The 19,127-nt window shown below is 49.6% G+C and overlaps 1 long non-coding RNA gene across 1 annotated transcript; it reads right to left on the bottom strand.

Moving 5' to 3' along the window:
- Positions 1-11,113: 11,113 nt before the first annotated feature.
- Positions 11,114-17,307, bottom strand: LOC139185188 (uncharacterized). Its single transcript, XR_011568718.1, has 2 exons — positions 17,146-17,307; positions 11,114-11,267 (listed from the first exon to the last, which is right to left on the bottom strand). It is a non-coding gene; the product is annotated as an uncharacterized lncRNA (long non-coding RNA).
- Positions 17,308-19,127: the final 1,820 nt, after the last annotated feature.

Here is a 19,127-nt window from a genome sequence, read left to right as displayed (position 1 = left end):
TATGGTCTTGGTGTCTTCTTTGTGTGTGTGTGTGTGTGTGCATGTGTTCTACAGGTGGGGACAGGAGTCATTTTTGAAGCACCATAACCTGTCACAGGATCACCCAGGAAGTCAGACCTCCCGCCCATATAAATCAAGAACCGTATCATGGCTTCAGAATAACTCAGCCTCTCTCTTTCTCTTTCTGTGTGTCTCTTCCTCTGTGTCCCTCCCATCTCCCCCCTTCCTCTGCCCATAGTCAGATCCCAGCAACAGGTCAGCCCTGCTCCTTCCCACACCTGCCCAACCAGGTGGGACCCATCCAATACCCGCTAGATCTCTGTACCTCATGAAATATTCAGTTCAGTTCAGTCACTCAGTCGTGTCCACCTCTTTGCAACCCCATGGACTGCAGCCTGCCAGGCCTCCCTGTCCATCACCAACTCCCAGACTTTATTCAAACTCATGTCCATTGAGTCAGTGATGCCATCCAACCATATCATCCTCTGTCGTCCCCTTCTCCTCCTGCCTTCAATCTTTCTCAGCATCAGGGTCTTTTCAAATGAGTCAGCTCTTCGCATCAGGTGGCCAAAGTATTGGAGTTTCAGCTTCAACATCAGTCCTTCCAATGAACATTCAGGACTGATTTCCTTTAGGATGGACTGGTTGGATCTCCTTGCAGTTCAAGGGACTCTCCAGAGTCTTCTCCAGCATCACAGTTCAAAAGCATCAGTTCTTCAGCACTCAGCTTTCTTTATAATCCAACTCTCACTCTCACATCCATACATGACTACTGGAAAAACCATAGCTTTGACTAAACGGATCTTTGTTGGCAAAGTAATGTCTCTGCTTTTTAATATGCTGTCTAGGTTGCTCATAGAAGGCAATGGCAACCCACTCCAGTGCTCTTGCCTGGAGAATCCCATGGACAGAGGAGCCTGGTAGGCTGTAGTCCATGGCGTCGTGAAGAGTCAGACATGATTGAGCGACTTCACTTTCACTTTTCACTTTCATGCATTGGAGAAGGAAATGCAACCCACTCCAGTGTTCTTGCCTGGAGAATCCCAGGGATGGGGGAACCTGGTGGACTGCTGTCTCTGGGGTTGCACAGAGTCGGACACAACTGAAGGGGCTTAGCAGCAGCAGCAGCAGCAGGTTGCTCATAACTTTCCTTCCAAGAAGTAAGTGTCTTTTTATTTCATGGCTGCAGTCACCATCTGCAGTGATTTTGGAGCCCATGAAATATTACCATATGTAAAACAGATCATCAGTGGGAGTTTGATGTATGACTCAGAAGCCTGGGTTCTGTGATGACCTGGAGGAATGGGGTTGGGGGGAGTTGGTTCAGAAGGGAGGGGAGACATGTATGCCTATGGCCAATTCATGTTGATGTATGACGAAAACCATCACAATACTGTTAGGTAATTATCCTCCCATGGAAATTTTTTTTAGAAAACTGTAACAACAGCAACAAAAAGATGGAAGGAACCTTGGGACTCCCAGCAGTTCACAACAGCTTGCTGCAGCTCTGTCTTTTTTGGACTTTTTAAATTTATTTATTTTAATTAGAGGCTAATTACTTTACAATATTGTATTGGTTTTGCCATACATCAACATGAATCCTCCACGGGTGTACACGTGTTCCCCATCCTGAACCCCCCTCCCACCTCCCTCCCCGTACCATCGCTCTGGGTCATCCCAGTGCACCAGCCCCAAGCTTCCTGTATCCTGCATCAAACCTGGACTGGCGACTCGTTTCATATATAATATTATACATACTTCAATGCCATTCTCCCAAATCATCCCCCTCTCCTCCACAGAGTCCAAAAGACTGTTCTATACATCTGTGTCTCTTTTGCTATCTCACATACAGGGTTATCGTTACCATCTTTCTAAATTCCATATATATGTGTTAGTATACTGTATTGGTGTTTTTCTTTCTGGCTTACTTCACTCTGTATAATAGGCTCCAGTTTCATCCACCTCATTAGAACTGATTCAAATGTATTCTTTTTAACGGCTGAGTAATACTCCATTGTGTATATGTACCACAACTTTCTTACCCATTCACCTGCTGATGGACATCTAGGTTGCTTCCATGTCCTGGCTATTGTAAACAGTGCTGCGATGAACATTGGGGTACACGTGTCTCTTTCAATTCTGGTTTCCTCGGTGTGTAGGCAGCCAAGCGACGGATGGGGAGGGGAAGGACACTGAGGCACCTGCTCACTCGCCTTGGCCCCGGCGTCGCGTCAACCTGGATTTATTTTTTTGGGGGGGACCCTGTAGCATGCAAGATCTTAGCTCCCTGACCAGGGATGACCCTTCCCTCCCCGAAGTGGAAGCACAGAGTCCTACCCACTGGACCACCAGGGAATTCCCTTAAGTATCTTCACTAGAGGACTTCAACAATATCTGACAAGGTCTAATGCTGAACTCAAGAATCATTCTTAAGAGAGGGTTTTCCATGGTCTCAGTTTTCCACTTTGCAAGGGGTTGGCTCTGGCCGAATCTGGCACCTCAGCTCTGACTCCAGAGGGCTTGGCCGCCTGCCCTTTCCAGGGAGGCATAAACCAAACCTGTGAGTCCAGCCCAGGCGCCTCACACCACAACGTGCATGGGAGATGCCATGTGAAATACACCTGGGTCAATTCACCAGTGATGGTGGATGGGCAGCCGCCACCCACGGCACAGGGGCCTCGATGTTCTCAACTCGGGGTCGCAGACGGGTGGTCACAAGAGGACAGCCCCAGGAACTGCTGACGGTGTTACAGGAACCTTTCCATTGGACCTGGGGTATTTCCCTTTTTCTAAAAATGCAGTGTGCTGCAAACTAGTACAGCCACTATGGAGAACAGTGTGGAGATTCCTTAAAAAACTGGAAATAGAACTGCCTTATGATCCAGCAACCCCACTGCTGGGCATACACACTGAGAAAACCAGAAGGGAAAGAGACACGTGTACCCCAATGTTCATCGCAGCACTGTTTATAATAGCCAAGACATGGAAGCAACCTAGATGTCCATCAGCAGATGAATGGATAAGAAAGCTGTGGTACATTTACACAATGGAGTATTACTCAGCCATTAAAAAGAATACATTTGAATCAGTTCTAATGAGGTGGATGAAACTGGAGCCTATTATACAGAGTGAAGTAAGCCAGAAGGAAAAACATAAATACAGTATACTAACGCATATATATGGAATTTAGAAAGATGGTAACAATAACCCAGTGTACGAGACAGCAAAAGAGACACTGATGTATAGAACAGTCTTATGGATTCTGTGGGAGAGGGAGAGGGTGGGAAGATTTGGGAGAATGGCAATGAAACATGTAAAGTATCATGTGGGAAACGAGTTGCCAGTCCAGGTTCGATGCATGATGCTGGATGCTTAGGGCTGGTGCACTGGGACGGCCCAGAGGGATGGTATGGGGAGGGAGGAGGGAGGAGGGTTCGGGATGGGGAACACATGTATACCTGTGGCGGATTCATTTTGATATTTGGCAAAACTAATACAATTATGTAAAGTTTAAAAATAAAATAAAATTGGAGAAAAAAAATAAAAAAATAAATAAATAAAAATGCAGTGTGCTAAAACTATTTTAGGAATGGAGTTAATACGGCTCATTCATAATACAGCATCTTCCTGTGTTTCTGGGTGTGATATCTAAACGCTGGCTTCTCTCATTCTCTCTCATACCGTCTCACCTCTCCCTCTCTGTTTTTTAAAACAATTTTACTCTACAAATATGTTCATGATATTTTTAACAAATGTCTTGGGCAATTGGTAAATATGTATGTGTGTGTGTGTGTGTGTGTGTTCCATCGCTTCAGTCATGTCCGACTCTTTGCGACCCTACAAACTGTAGCCTACCAAGCTCCTCTGTTCATGGCATTCTCCAGGCAAGAATACTGGAGTGCATTGCAGGGCCCTCCTCCAGGGGACCTTCCTGACCAGGGATCGAACCCACAATTGATGCTTTTGAAGTGTTGTGTTGGAGAAGACTCTTGAGAGTCCCTTGGACTGCAGGGAGATCCAACCAGTCCATTCTAAAGGAGATCAGCCCTGGGATTTCTTTGGAAGGAATGATGCTAAAGCTGAAACTCCAGTACTTTGGCCACCTCATGCAAAGAGTTGACTCATTGGAAAAGACTCTGATGCTGGGCGGGATTGGGGGCAAGAGGAGAAGGGGACGACAGAGGATGAGATGGCTGGATGGCATCACTGACTCAATGGACATGAGTCTGAGTGAACTCTGGAAGTTGGTGATAGACAGGGAGGCCTGGCATGCTGCAATTCATGGGGTCGCAAAGAGTTGGACACGACTGAGCGACTGATCTGATCTGATCTGATGTGAACCTGAAGCCAGCCGGGAGGCTCAGACACCCTTCCCTGACTCCCCTGACCTAGCAGGCTTCCAAATCTCTATCCTGAGAGCTCATAAACGAGCACTGCACTGAACATTAACCCTTCTTGTCTGTTGTCCCCAGCAGACAACAAACCCCTTACAGCCAAGGATTGTCTCACCTATCTGTCCCCAGCACCTTCCATAATACTTGGCACTTAGTTGGTGCTCAATGCTTTTTTGTTGGATGGATGAGTAGATGAATGGATGAATGGATGGGTGGGTAGATGAATGGATAGATGGATGAGTGGGTGGATGGGTGGATGGATGGATGAGTGGGTGGACAGATGTTAGGATGGATGGATGAGTGGATGGGTGGGTGGATGAATGGATGGATGAGGGAGTAGATGGATGGATGAGTGGTTGGGCGGATGTTTGGATGGATGGATGGATGGATGAGTGGGTGGATGGATGGTTAGATGGATGGATGGATGGATGAGTGGGTGGATGGATGGTTGGATGGATGGATGGATGTTTGGATGGATGGACAAGTGGATGGATGGGTGGATGAATGGATGAGTGTGTGGACAAATGTTTGGATGGATAGGTGAATGGATGGGTGGGTGGATGAATGGATGGATGAGTGGGTGGATGGATGTTTGACTGGGCAGATGGATGTTTGGATGGATGGATGAGTGGATGGATGGGTGGATAAATGGGTGGATGGATGGATGGGTGGAGGAATGGATGGATGAATGGATGGGTAGGTGGATGAATGGATGGATGAATGAGTGGATGGATGGATGAATAGGTAGATGAGTGTGTTGGGGAATGGGTGGTTGATGGATGGAGGAGAAAGAGTAGTAACATTCATGATGTGCCATTCAGGTGATGATAGCAGCCATAGAAACCCCTATTACTGCTTTCACAGCTATGTTATATTTTGAAAATCTCTCTCTGAGAATTATCTCAACTGAGAATGACCTGGTGCCTCCATATATGGTAGAATGGTTCATTCTACCAAATTACCTCATCCAACATTTTGACAAAACATACTGCACTGCTCACATCCTAGCACACCCTAATAAGTGATTTCTGTGAAACTTATTAGTTTGCATTTTTAAAAGAGGTCCACTTGTCTGATCAGTGTTCATCATTGTGGCCTGGGGGTTTCCAACCAGTAGGCTATAATGCAGTCATCTAAGGTCAATAGATAGCCTACAGAAAGGCAAGTGCTTTCCCATTCATCACGCGGCAGACCACCAAGAGAAATGAATGCTGGATCCAGTGGGACTCAGGACAGCCATCATCTCCCACTGCTAATGCTTCCCTGAAGGTCACTTTTGTTTTTATTGTCGTTTAGTTATTACGTCATGTCTGACTCTTTTGCAACCCCATGGACTGTAGCTCACCAGACTCCTCTGTCCATGGAACTTCCCAGGCAAGAATACTGGAGTGGGTTGCCATTTCCTCCTGCAGGGGATCTTCCTGACCCAGGAATAAAACCTGTGTTTCTTGCAATGGCCGGTGGATTCTTTACCACTGACCCACCAGGGGAGCCCCGAAGGTCACCTTAGGCTTTCTTTAGCCAACACGATGCACACCTCCTTTTACACGTTTTGATTATACAATATGATCTTTCTTCTCTTACACGGAAATAAAGTATTTGGTGTCTTCTCAACAAATGCTTGAGTTACAATCTTCCTAAATCACAACTTCATGTTTTTTCTTCCTCAAAGTCCTGAAGTCATCTTTAGAAGGAAGACTTGAAAGCTAAATCTCATCCATAAAAGTTGCTTTGAGCAGATCAGACTCTGCTTCCCTGCACTCCAGCAACAAGGAAAACCAAAGACAAGAAAATAAGAAGGTAAATTCCTCAAACCACACTGTCCCTCCCAGAGCTGGGTAAACAGGGACAGGGCCAGCGTCAGCACATTTTAGGTCTCTGTTCCAGCTTCTTCCCCACGGGCCAAAACTTGTTTCTCCAAAAACTTGTTTTTCCACTTCTGTAGACGCAGAGTGAACAGTTTATTCCCTCTCTTTTTGGACTCCGATTATATGATGGCACAACCACAACAACAAATCCATCACTCAGTAGTACATTTACATACAGGTGCAAGGAATTCCACATCTGTTATTTCACTTAATCTTGCTCAGTTGCCCAGTCGTGTTCAACTCTTTTCGACCCCATGGACTGTAGCCTTTCAGGCTCCTCTGTCCATGGGATTCTCCAGGCAAGAATGCTGGAGTGGGTTGCCAGTTCCTTCTCCAGGGATCCTGACCCAGAGATGGAACCCTCATTTTATGCATTGGCAAGCGGATTCTTTACCACTGTGCCACCTGGGAAGCCCACTTAATCCTTATAGCCCTGCAAAATCAGTAGTATTAGTCCCATTTTCTAGCTGAGAAAACAGAGGCTCAAAGATTATAACACTTAGTCCTAAATGACATGGCAAGCTATTAATACAATGATAATATTGAACTGAAAGCTATACTGCCAGTTACATGTTAAACTCTGGGAGACAATCCAGCAAATTCATGTTGAGAGGGAGAAATGGAAACCACAACCACCCATCACTACCCATGCGGTGACGGGGTCACTAGGCTCCAGCCGGGAGGGGGCAGCAGAAGCTTAGCCAAGGAGCCGAGAACAGCAGGGGCTCAACAGCGGCAGACGATGAAGGAAACCAGCTGACGTGGGTCAGTGGGGTCCCGCCACTAACTCCAGGTCTGGCTGAGTCTCTCCCCAGACTGGCCATCAAGCAGGGTATCCAGCAGCCCAGCAGCAGGCAGAGATGGGGCAGGCTGGCCAGAACCTGCCTGGTCCAGGGACACTTGTCAGCTGCCTAATCAAGGGGCCCAAACCCCTGAGGAGCCCATACCCTGTCCACTTCGATCCCCCCTCTGGCCTCATCTCCATCCCGCGGGACTTCTTTCTCCCCAGGCATAGGCAGGGATTTCTTGGGACCAGGGTGGTGTCTGTCACACGCCTCCTATCTCACGTGCTGAGCACATGTGAGCTCAGTTGGCATCTGATAAGTGATGGAACTCAGGAATCCCCTTTGTTTACTGTTCCAGCTGCCCTGCCCCCACCCAGAGGCGGGGAGTTGGGGCGTCCTGCAGGCATCTGTACCTGCACTGGTCCCCACCAGACGCACCTCTTCACCTTCACCTTCACCTGGGAGAGCGGCTGGAATCTTTATCCACCGCTTCCTTCCCTGAGAGCTCAGTTGGTAAAGAATCAGCCTGCAATGCAGCAGACCTGGGTTGGGAAGATCTGCTGGAGAAGGGATAGGCTATCCACTCCAATATTCTTGGACTTCCCTTGTGGTTCAGCTGGTAAAGAATCCACCTGCAATGTGGGAGACCTGGGTTTGATCCCTGGGTGGGGAGGATCCCCTGGAGAAAGGAAAGGCTACCCACTCCAGTATTCTGGCCTGGAGAATTCCATGGACTGTATATCTATGAGATCACAAAGAGTCAGACATGACTGAGCAACTTTCACTTTCACTTTCTTACTGGAGCCACTTTTCACCCAGCCTCCTCCCCAGCCCTGCCAGGTGACCAGTCTTATCTCGACAAAAATGCCCCAGGTAAGCGCCGCTCCATGTGAAGCCACCCCAGACTTAAAGCCTTCACGCAGCTGTTGGTTTGGCTCAGGACGTTGTGGGTCAGGAGTCAGGGAGGGCGAGCAGGGATGGTGTATCTCAGCTCCAGTGAGCTGTCCGCTGGGCGCCCAAGGCCGTTCCTGGTCACTGGACACAGGCTTTGCCCACCCTCATGGGCATCTCCAAGTATCCCACTCCTTACAAGACAGGTGCTTCCAAGAGGCAGAACGCCCACCATTCAGTGGAGGGCAGCGCCTATGTTAGCCAGCAGGGTTCTTGGATTCTTGACTCAGTAGAAATTCTTAAGAGGCTCTGGATCTGGAAGATCCCCTGGAGGAGGAAGTGGCAATCCACTCCAGTATTCTTGCCCAGGGAAATCCCACGGCCAGAGGAGCCTGGCGGGCTATAGTCCATGGGATCGCGAAGAGTCGGACACAACTGGGTGACTGAGCAAGGATTAAATGAGATAACAGATACGGAATTCCTCGCATCTGTGTGTAAATGTGCTCCAGAGGATGGTTTCTGCTGTGACTGTGCCATCATATAATCAGAGTCCAAAAAGAGAGGGAATCAACTGTTCACTCTGAGTCTACAGAAGTGGAAAAGCAATTGGGCTGAGCACAAGCACAAGAGACCAGCCTGGGAATTTGGATAAGGCTTTACTGGGACCCTGGGACATTTGAAATGACCCTGATGCTGGGAAAGGTTGAAGGCGGGAGGAGAAGGGGACCACAGAGGGTGAGATGGTTGGATGGCATCACCGACTCCATGCACATGAGTTTGAGTAAGCTCCGGGAGGTGGTGATGGACGGGAAGCCCTGGCGTGCTGCAGAGAGCTGGACACGACTGAGTGACTGAACTGAACTGGGACTCGAACTCCAGCAAGAGGGACGGAGAACAAGTAACAGGCTCCCTTGCTCACTCCCCGAGGGAGGTGAGCTGGCTCCTTAAATGGGGTGGGGGAGGAGCAGATGGGTGGGTCAGGCCCAGAAGGGTGCCTGAGGGGGCCTGCCCACCCCCTGGCTGGTGCTGTGTGCAGGGGTCACAGCGCAATACCCTGCTTTTGCTCCCAGCACCGCAGAAATGGCAATAAATCTGTGGCCTCTTTTGTATCGTATTGTTCATACTTGGCCCCAACTGTGCCTGCCTGCAGTTCTCTTTAGTCCATTATAGTTTCTTTGTATCTGTTCCTGGAGGAGAACTTTGTCCAGGCGCAAGCACTCCAGTAAAGACCCAGGGTCCCAGCCTGTCTCACCAGGAGCTGAACCACTTGTCACCACATTCTGTTGGCCCAAACAGTCACAGTGCCCACTCCAACCCCAGAGCCGAGGAGCCAGAGACTCCGCTCTGTCATGGCGGGAGGATGGGCAGGTTCACTACCCACCACCACCCAATTAGAAAAACCCTACCTGTCTGCATTGCAGCGCACTGCGGTTTCCTTCCAATCCACCTAAAGCTCCATCTGGAAGGACCCCGTGAGAGGTTTAACCCTTCAGCCCAGGTTATGTGATGCCACCGCCCCCTTCTAAGTCCCAGCAATATGCACTGAGGCCCCTGCTTAACTTTCTCCACATTCACACATTCCTTCTCTCACCAAAAAAAAAAAAAAAAAGCAACGAGAAAAATAGAACCTTGTCATATTAATAACATTCCAGTTAGAGCATTAGAGTGTCTCCCCCATGACAGTGCAACAGGCAAGACTTCTGTTCAGGTCACTCCTGAGCTTTTCACCTGTGCTGAAATCGCAAAGAGCAGCCTTATAAAATGATCTTTGTAATGAAAAAGAAGCCAAGGACACAGAGAACAGACCGGTGGCAAGAGTGGGGGAGAGGGAAGGAGGTGAGGGGCAGAGTAGGCAAAGGGGCTTAGGAGGTACAAACTGCTCTGTATAAGATCAGCTACAGTGGGACTTCCTGATGGTCCCCGGGATAAGACTTCAGGGACCTGGGTTTGGTCCCTGGTCAGAGAACTAGATTCTGCATGCCAAAACTGAGACCTGGAGCAGCCAAATAAATAAATATTATTTTTAAAAAGCTACAAGAGTATATTGTACAACATGGAGAATATAGGCAATATTTATAATAACTATAAAATATAACCTTTTAGGTTGTAAATCACTCTATTGTACACCTGTAACTTATATAATATTATACTATATTGTACACCTATTATATTTCAATTACCAGCTTCCCAGGTGGCACTAGTGGTAAAAAAACCTGCCTGTCATGGCAAGAGACAAGAGACGCAGGTTTGATCCCTGGGTCGGGAGATCCCCTGGAGGAGGGCGTGGCAACCCACTCCAGTATTCTTGCCTGGAGAATCCCATGGACAGAGGAGCCTGGCGGGCTACAGTCCATGGGGTCACAAAGAGTCAGACACGACTGAGTGACTTAGCACACAGAGCACATATTTCAGTTAACAATTTCTTAAATAATAAGTTAAGCTGAATCATACACACAAAGAAAGATCTTTACTTCTGTAAGATGCGTAGATGGGAGAAGCCCAAGATGAGAAATCCAGTCAGACAGCTGCCCAGCTGGCCCTAGGACACAGCTTGACCAAGTAATTGATGTCAAACAGGATCCCAAACTCAGTCTGTGGGGTCTTATCCACTCCTGAAAATGCCAGAGGCAGACCACCAGCACCAAAGATGCAAGAGACACAAATTAGTGGGGACCACCACCCCTTCTCTGCCCCACAACAGTGTCTCCAGCAGCCAGAGGAGAACCAACCTTGGGCTGTGCCTTCACCCACTCTGAGCCAAATGGGACACTCACTCACCTGCAACGCCCATCTCTGTGCGCAGAGAGATGAGCCTTCAAGCGCCGCAATGCTGCATAAACCCCTAGGGCATATGAACAGAACACCACGAGTTCCTGAAAGGAAGGGATTCTTGGCCATAATTGCTTTCCAGGTCCTGCTTCCTGAGGGCTGCCAAGACCTGGAGGTCTGTTCTGTGTGCACAAAACCAGTAGAATGAAACCCCCGCACAAAGCCCAAGAGGGCATGCAAACAGATAACAGGGCTGAAAGGGGGGAGAACAGAAAGAATTTGGCTTGAGCATTTTTGGAGCCCCACCAATTCCTTGATTTATAGGTTGCGGTTATCTCTATGCTGTTTTCAAATTCAAAATGTTTTGCTTTTAAACATTCTAGCATTAAAAAAAAAAATTGTTTACCCTCTCGGGAGCCACAGCACTCAGCCGTGGCTTTGGTTTCATCGTAGGGTACTTGAGATGACAGGGAGGGGAAAGCAAGATGTAGAAAGATGAGTCTTCAAGAAGTCAGGGAAATGCCAGCTGAGGGCAGGGAATTTCTGAGCTGCCGTGGACCCTGGGGGAAGAAAACAGAGGAAAATTCTCCAGTCTAGTCAGTCTGTTTGAGGGCCTGGATGAAAGATCTTCCAGGCCATCCAGGCACAAGTGTGTGCTTATCCCTTGCTGACCTCACAGTTAACACCTGTAGTAGATTGGATTGTGCTTCCCAGAAAGTCATGTTCACCTGGAAACTCAGAATGTGACCTTGTTTGGATATAGAGTCTTTGCAGATGTAATTAGTTAAAGTTAAGATAAGATCATTCTTGCCAGGTGGCACCAGTGGTAAAGAAAAAAAATTCTTCCTGCCACTACAGGGAACATAAGAGACATGGGTTCAATCCCTGGGTCGGGAAGATCTCCTGGAGAAGGAAATGACTACCCACTCTAGTATTCTTGCCTGGAGGATCCCTATGGCCAGAGGAGCCTGGAGAGCTACAGTCCATAGGGTCGCAGAGTTGGACGTGACTGAAGCGACTTGGCGTGCATGCAAGATTAGATTATAGAGGACTTCCCTGGTGGTCCAGTGGTTAAGAATCTGCCTGCCAATGCAGAGGATAGCAGTTCAGTCCCTGGTCCGGGGAGATCCCAGGTGCCGAGGAACAACTGAATCTGTGCTCCACAACTATTGAGCCTGTGCTCTCAAGCCCAAGAGCAACAACTACGGAGCCTGCAATCTAGAGCCCATGCTCTGCAACAAGAGAAGCCACCGCAAAGAGAAGCCCATACACAGCAACTAGAGAAAGCCCTCACAGAGCAATGAAGACCCAGTGCAGCCACAAATAAATAAATAAAATATCCTTATTTCAAAAAACGAGATCACAGGGTAGGCCCTCAATGCAATGGCTAGTGTCTTTCTATGAAGAGGAAAAGACAGACTCAGAGGGCAAGAACAAGGGAAGACAGAAACAGGTTGGAGGGATGTTGCCACAAGCCAAGGAATGCCGGGAGCCACCAGAGGCTGAAAGAGACAAGGAGCCTCCTCCCCCAGAGCCTCCAGAGGGTGCCCAGGATTGTCAAGACTCTGATGTTGGACTTGTGGCTCCAAAATAGCATTATAGTACAGACCTGTTAGAACTTCCCAGGTGGTCCAGTCCTTAAGACTCTGCACTTCCACGGCAGGGGCACAGGTTCAATCCCTGATCAGGAGACTAAGATCCTGCATGCTGTGCAATGTGGAAAAAATTTTTAAAATACAGGTCTGTGTTTTAACCACCCCATCCGTGATGACTTGTTCCAGCCTCCCCTGGGAACTGAATACAAAGCCCAAACCCCCGTGTGTCCAGTCAGCAAAGGGAGGGAAATCCAGAAAGAGAAGCACCCACATACAGAAAGGCAGCCACGCCATCAGGTCGAGAACCATTTGCGTTTTCCCTGCTCTCAGGAGACCCCCAAGGTCATGATTCTCCAGTCTGAACAGGAGTGATTCGATCCATGTCTGGGCTCCACCAAGAATATTCTGCAGGAGAGTCCCAAAGGCATCAGGACAAAGACAATTCCCCTTGGGAGTTTTCCATATGACAGGCACCGTTTGCAAGCTTCATAGGGAAAGAACCAAAGAGCACGTGACCTCTCTTCTGCCCACAACAACCAAGTGGGTGGTAGCTACTGGTACCCCGTGGAACAGCAAGGAGACGGGAGCACCGAGGTTAGAGGTTGCCTTCGAACCTGCCACTTAGAGGTTCTTTGGAGGCTATGCCAGGGTCAAACCCAAACTGTCGGACTCTGGAGGGGAAGGCTCTTCTCTTACTATCCAGGCTAACTGTCCCCAAAGCAGAGGGCATTGAGAAGAATGTAGGGGCTGAAATCCACATGGGAATTCCCAGTGGCCACTGGTGAAAAAGGACATTCCAGGGAGTCTCCCTGTGAACAGGAGAGGGCAGCAGGGAGGCAGAAGGACCGGGGACAAAGGATTCAGGGACCTGCCGTTATCCACCAAAGGGGATGACTTGCATAACTTGGAACATGGTCAAAACATAAACCACTTGTAGAGTCTTCGGCAGCCTCCACCGTTCAGCAGATAAATGGTGCTGAACCTTGCAGGCTGTCATCCTTCAAGGAGATAGTGAGATGACTGCAAAGGTTAACCACATTCCAAATCGGAACATGGTAGTGCGCCAGAAAAGAAGTGTTGGCTCTTCCTGCCTGGATCTGTGTTTAGTTATGCTTTTCTGGTGCATTTTTAAAAAACAGAAAATACACAGTGTTGACAAAGCTATGACGAACCCAGACAGTGTATTAAAAAGCAGAGATATCCCTCTGCCAACAAAGGTCTGTATAGTCAAACTATGGTTGTTCCAGTAGTCATGTGCAGATGTGAGAGTAGGATCATAAAGAAGGTTGAGTGCCAAAGAATTGATGCTTTTGAATTGTGGTGCTGGAGAAGACTCTTGAGAGCCCCTTGGACTGCAAGGAGATCCAACCAGTCCATTCTGAAGGAGATCAGTCCTGAATGTTTATTGGAAGGACTGATGCTGAAGCTGAAGCTCCAATACTTTGGCCACCTGATGCAAAAAGTTGACTCATTTGAAAAGACCCTGATGCTGGGCAAGACTGAAGGCAGGAGAAGGGGACCACAGAGGATGAGATGGTTGGGTGGCATCACTGACTCGATGGACATGAGTTTGAGCCAACTCTGGGAGATAGTGAAGGACAGGGAAGCCTGGCATGCTGCAGGCCATGGGGTCACAGAGTTGGACACAGCTGAGCGAACGAACAGAAACACAGTGTTGAGATTTGTTTTGCCTTCCCTTCTGGCTGCAATCCATCCTGCAGGGCTCGAGGTCTGTCTGCAGGAAGCCAGAGCACAGGCTTAGGACGGATCTCTGTAAAAAGCAATCTCCTCTTCTCATCCACAGATGTCCTGGGACCCTACGAGGGAGAAAGGGGTCTGGAGTCCTTCAGGAGGTCTTCACACCCAGCAGGAAAGAGGGCAAGGGGCGCAGCTCCACTACGAGGAAGGCAAAGGCGTCCAGACCTTGTGACTCTGGACCCCAGAGCCAGGGCAGGTTGTGCAGGACTGCTGGGCCATGTCACCTGCTTCAGTGGCTCGGGACATGCTAGGCTTGCACACACTTCCATGGGCTGTTCAAGGGGCAGGACCAGGGCTCCACCAGGTAAGCACTAGGGCTCACCTGGGGGCAGGAACAAGGCTGACCTGGGGGCAGGACCAGGACTCACCTGGGGAACCAGGAATCACCTGGGGAGAGTACAAAGCCCAGATGGGTCTGGAAACACACCGTGCGACCTACTGCTTGTCAGAGGGCGCTGATGCATCCCTGACTCCATCTAGCCATACATGGCTTCCTTTTCCCTGAAATCCTCTAGCACATGGAGGCCCAGCATTGTAAGGACTTGTATCAGAAGGACAGAGTCCCATCCTTCAGGCCATAAGGACACGCGGAAGGTTGAATGTTCCCTTTCCAGTAGCGGCAGTCAGAGCAGGACCCAGACCTTTCCCCATCGGTTCACCAACCCCTTGTGGCTCACCTGGTAAAGAATCCACCTGCGATGTGGGAGACCTGGGTTCGATCCCTGGGTCAGGAAGATCCCCTGGAGAAAAGGAAAGGCTACCCAGTCCAGTGTTCTGGCCTGAAGAATCCCATGGACTGTATAGTCCATAGGGTCACAAAGAGTCGGACGCTACTGAGCAACTTTCACTTTCACCAACACCACTTCTGTGCCCAGACTCACACCCAGGATGGTGCTGTTCTGTGTTAAGCCCTGGAGGACACAGCAGCACGGAGGTTACATGCAGCTGCTCTGGGCTCCGGGGGAGGCAGGTGCAAGTCTGCCACACTCTGTGCATCTGGCGGCAAGTCACTCAACCTCTCTGAGACTTGGCACCTTCAGCAGGACTTATCTTGAGTGGTCTTGTCAGGATGGATGGTGAGAGAAAGCTTAGCTAAGTGCCTGGATCACACCAGGATTCAACAAGTACAGTCAAGAAATAAATCATCAGTTCCCTTTCAAGTTGCTGCAATGGAAAAATCCAAGTTCCCTACTGGAATGTCCACTCAAGAGAACCTGAGTGGAGAATCCCAGAGAAGGGACAAAGGAGTGACTCGTGGCTATTCCACGGCCCATCATTCCACCCTCCTCGCCAGACTGAGACCGAGTCGAACTGTGCTTTGTGCTATCTCCCTGGCTCTCCCCGGTGCCGCCCCGGCAACCAGGGCCAACCTTGGCGCTGCACAGCGTGGAGAGAGAAGACTCCCCAAATACAACTTCACTTTTTTTCCTGACCCTGAAAAGTTTGGGAACACCTACCCAGAGCCGAAACAGTCCCTCCCGGAATGTGGTTAAGGGGAAAGCCAACCCACCCCCACCCGACCATCTTGACTTTCCAGACTGTAATGTCAGTCTCCTGGAGGAATTGCTCAGCGCAAGCAACTTCCTCTAAGTCTAGAGTCTTAAGTCCTTTGCGCATCCATCCTTCAAAAAAAAAAAAAAGAATTGGGATGAAGCAAAGCAGGCTGCCTACCTGACCGTGGTCAACACAGGAAGTCCTGCTTGTGGGCACCTGATTCCAGAGTGAGCATCTTACCTTCTTGGCCTCCAAATACTGGGCCCTGGGCTAAGTGCTTAACACGCATTAACTCATGAGATTCCCCACAACCCCTGATGAGCAAGGTTTAATTATCCCCATTTTAGAGATGAGGCAACTGAGGCTCAGAACATATCAGGAACCTGCCCTGGCTTCATGGCTATTAACAGCAAGAAGGAGAGCCAAGAAGCTAGTCTACCTTCAGTCAGCGCTCACACAAAGCACCCAGGATGTCCTTCCCACGTGTGTTCAGATCCCTCGATGTCCATGCACCCACAGTCCTAAAGCTAACAGAAATTTCTGGAAGCTCTGAAGGCCTGAATGGCAATAATCTGTCCATAAAATGCTTGTTTCCAGTGGGGAGGGCCGTCAGAATGGCTGGCCGCCTCATCTGTCACCCCTAATTAGGAATGTCCCCATTATTAAGACACAGGAAACTGAAGCAGCCACTTCTAATTATTTAATTAGCAACCCATTGAGCTTCTCACCACCCCGAGACAAATATTTGGGGCATAATTAAATGCCATCATGTCTTCCGTAAAGTTGCTCTCATGTGAGCTAATTCAGCATGTAAAATAAGAAGATTATGCATATTAGGTGAAAAAAATGGAAAATCTTATAGAAAAAAAAAAAAAGAAGAAGCAACTTCTGCTTTCTAGAAGAGTTCTCTTTTCAGAGAGGGGGCCCCCTACCTCTGCGCGGATAGAGCGCAAGACCCCATGCAGCTGAGAACCGGAGGGCTCACCGTTTCATCACTGAGTTTGATCCAGATTGAAAGTGAAAGTGAAGTCTCTCAGTCGTGTCCGACTCTTTGAGACCCCATGGACCGTAGCCTACCAAGGCTCCTCCATCCATGGAATTTTCCAGGCAAGGGTACTGGAGTGGGTTGCCATTTCTTTCTCCTGAGGATCTTCCCAACCCAGGGATCGAACCCGGGTCTCCCTCATTGCAGGCGGATACTTTACCATCTTACTCAACAGCACAAATCCTTGCAACATACCACACTGTGACTAGTGCCTGGCGGTGCACTCCCTAAGAAACCAAAAGCAGAAGACAAAAGACTGTACCCCGGAGCTTTGAACTGTGGTGTCAGCATGAGAAGGGAGGAGGGCAGCAGAGACCCCCCCAAGACACCCTGACACCTTCACCTGATGTTATCGAGTTGAGTCAGCAGGATCCCCGGCCTGGCGACACCCTAAGTAAGCCAGCTCGGCTAATTTACCCTGAGGATCAGAGCGCATCAGTATGGGGCAGGATGGGGGTGCAGGGCTGCGGGACTCCACCCTCCACTTGCTCTCCGAGCTCGGGCTGAGGGGCGGGGGCCACTGACAGTGCCTAACAAAGGGCTGACCTGCTCGTGCTGCGTTTTGAGAAGATTCCTCTCAGACCCGAGGAGTCCGGGAGGATGAGCAAGCCTGATCACCCAGAAAAGGGCCACTGGATCGCAGCTGGAGGAAGGATAAAAAGTGAGGAGGGACTGAGCGAGGCCTCACCAGGACGCGGGAGGGGAGGAAGAGGCAGGAGCTGGGGTGACACGGAACGTGGAGACCACGTGACTGGTGTGGCCAGTCTAAGGGAGATTCGAGGTCAGTTCAGCACCGTCCCTCCCTCTCAGACTTCCAAATGCAAACTCTGCGTTCAACGGAAGCCCTGGGAAGCATGGGGTTTCAACCCTCCGCAGAGAAACCCGTCCTTTGATTCAGAGACAACGCGATGCTGAATGGACCCTGCATCCTCGGCTGATCCCCAGGATGCTGGCTTCCGGCCCAGGCTGGGAGCCGGTCAGGACAGGAAACGCGCTGGGGAGGTTCTTCCGACTTTGCCAAGCGGTAGCTGCAGACCTTTGTCATCACACTGCTGCTGCTGCTAAATCGCTTCAGTCGTGTCCGACTCTGTGCGACTCCATAGACGGCAGCCCACCAGGCTCCTCTGTCCCTGGGATTCTCCAGGCAAGAACACTGGAGTGGGTTGCCATTTCCTTCTCCATGTCATCATGCTAACCTCTGGCTTTTCCGTTTTATTTTGAAAACAAGTCATTTATGGAGCTAAACCAATTTCTCGTTTTACCTTTGCTGCCAGTGGACACAGCCTTCGATGCTTCCCTGAGGCCAGGACAGAGTCAGTTCTCAGTCTTTTCATCAGAAATGTTTCTTTTCTTTTGTAACCGTTCTGCTACCCTGTGCGTTTACCTTTAGAAGCTTATCCAAGCTTTTCTGAAAGTGGGCAAGGATGCTCTACCCTGTGCAGCTGCCTCTGTGTGTCCAAGAGCTCGGAGCAAGGAATCAGACACACAGGAAGCCCACTGCCTGGTGACCCCACCTCACACGCAGTAAGAGCAAGGTCCCTGTGTGGGTCCCATTGTGTTCCCTGAAAGGTATGTTGAGGTCTTAGCCTATGGGTACCTGTGAATGTGACCTTATATGTAAATAGGGTTTTTTGAAGATAAAGTCCTACTGGAGTAGGCTAGGCTCTTGATCTAATATGACTGGAGTCTATAAGAAAAGAGACACAGAGGCAGGGGCCCACAGGAATGCACCGGCAGGACATGGACAGTGGCAACCACACAGAGGGATGATGGTCGTGAGACGACGGGGTGTGGATGGGTGGCGGAGGGCAGAGATTAGAATTATGCTGCTGCAAGACAAGAAATGCCAAGGATGGCTGGCAGCCAGCAAGGGAGCAACCGTGGCCTTATAAGACCTTGATTTCAGACTTCTGGTCTCCAAAATGGTGAGAGAACACATTTCTGACGCTTTCAGCCACCCAGTTTGTGATCTTTTGTTACAGAAGCCTCAGGACACTGATACAGTCCTTCATGCAGGAGCAGACGCCGCCCTGCCCCCAGGCTCCATATTGGCCTCATGTGCTTGCTTGCTCTCCTCCCTAGGGTCTCGGAGACCACCAGGAGTCTGGCAGCTCTTCCCCAACATCCGACACATGTAGGACTTGTTCCTTCATATCTTTCAGATCTGCTCAGACCTCACCTTCTAAGGGAAGCCCTCCTGACTGCTCTCTATATACAAACCACCCACTCCTGCCCTCTGTATGCTACAGTGCCTACCTGTTACAGACTGAACTGTCTCCTACCCCCAAAATATGCTGAATCCTAAGGCAATGGCACCCCACTCCAGTACTCTTGCCTGGAAAATCCCAGGGATGGAGGAGCCTGGTAGGCTGCAGTCCATGGGGTCGCTAAGAGTCGGACACGACTGAGCGACTTCACTTTCACGTTTCAATTCATGCATTGGAGAAGGAAATGGCAACCCACTCCAGTGTTCTTGCCTGGAGAATCCCAGGGACAGTGGAGCCTGGTGGGCTGCCGTCTATGGGGTC

The sequence above is a fragment of the Bos indicus genome, chromosome 1 (assembly GCF_029378745.1).
Source record: "Bos indicus isolate NIAB-ARS_2022 breed Sahiwal x Tharparkar chromosome 1, NIAB-ARS_B.indTharparkar_mat_pri_1.0, whole genome shotgun sequence".
In the NCBI taxonomy this organism is placed as follows: Eukaryota; Metazoa; Chordata; class Mammalia; order Artiodactyla; family Bovidae; genus Bos; species Bos indicus.
Note: the sequence above shows the minus strand (reverse complement) of the source record. Positions and strands in the feature narration are given on the sequence as shown.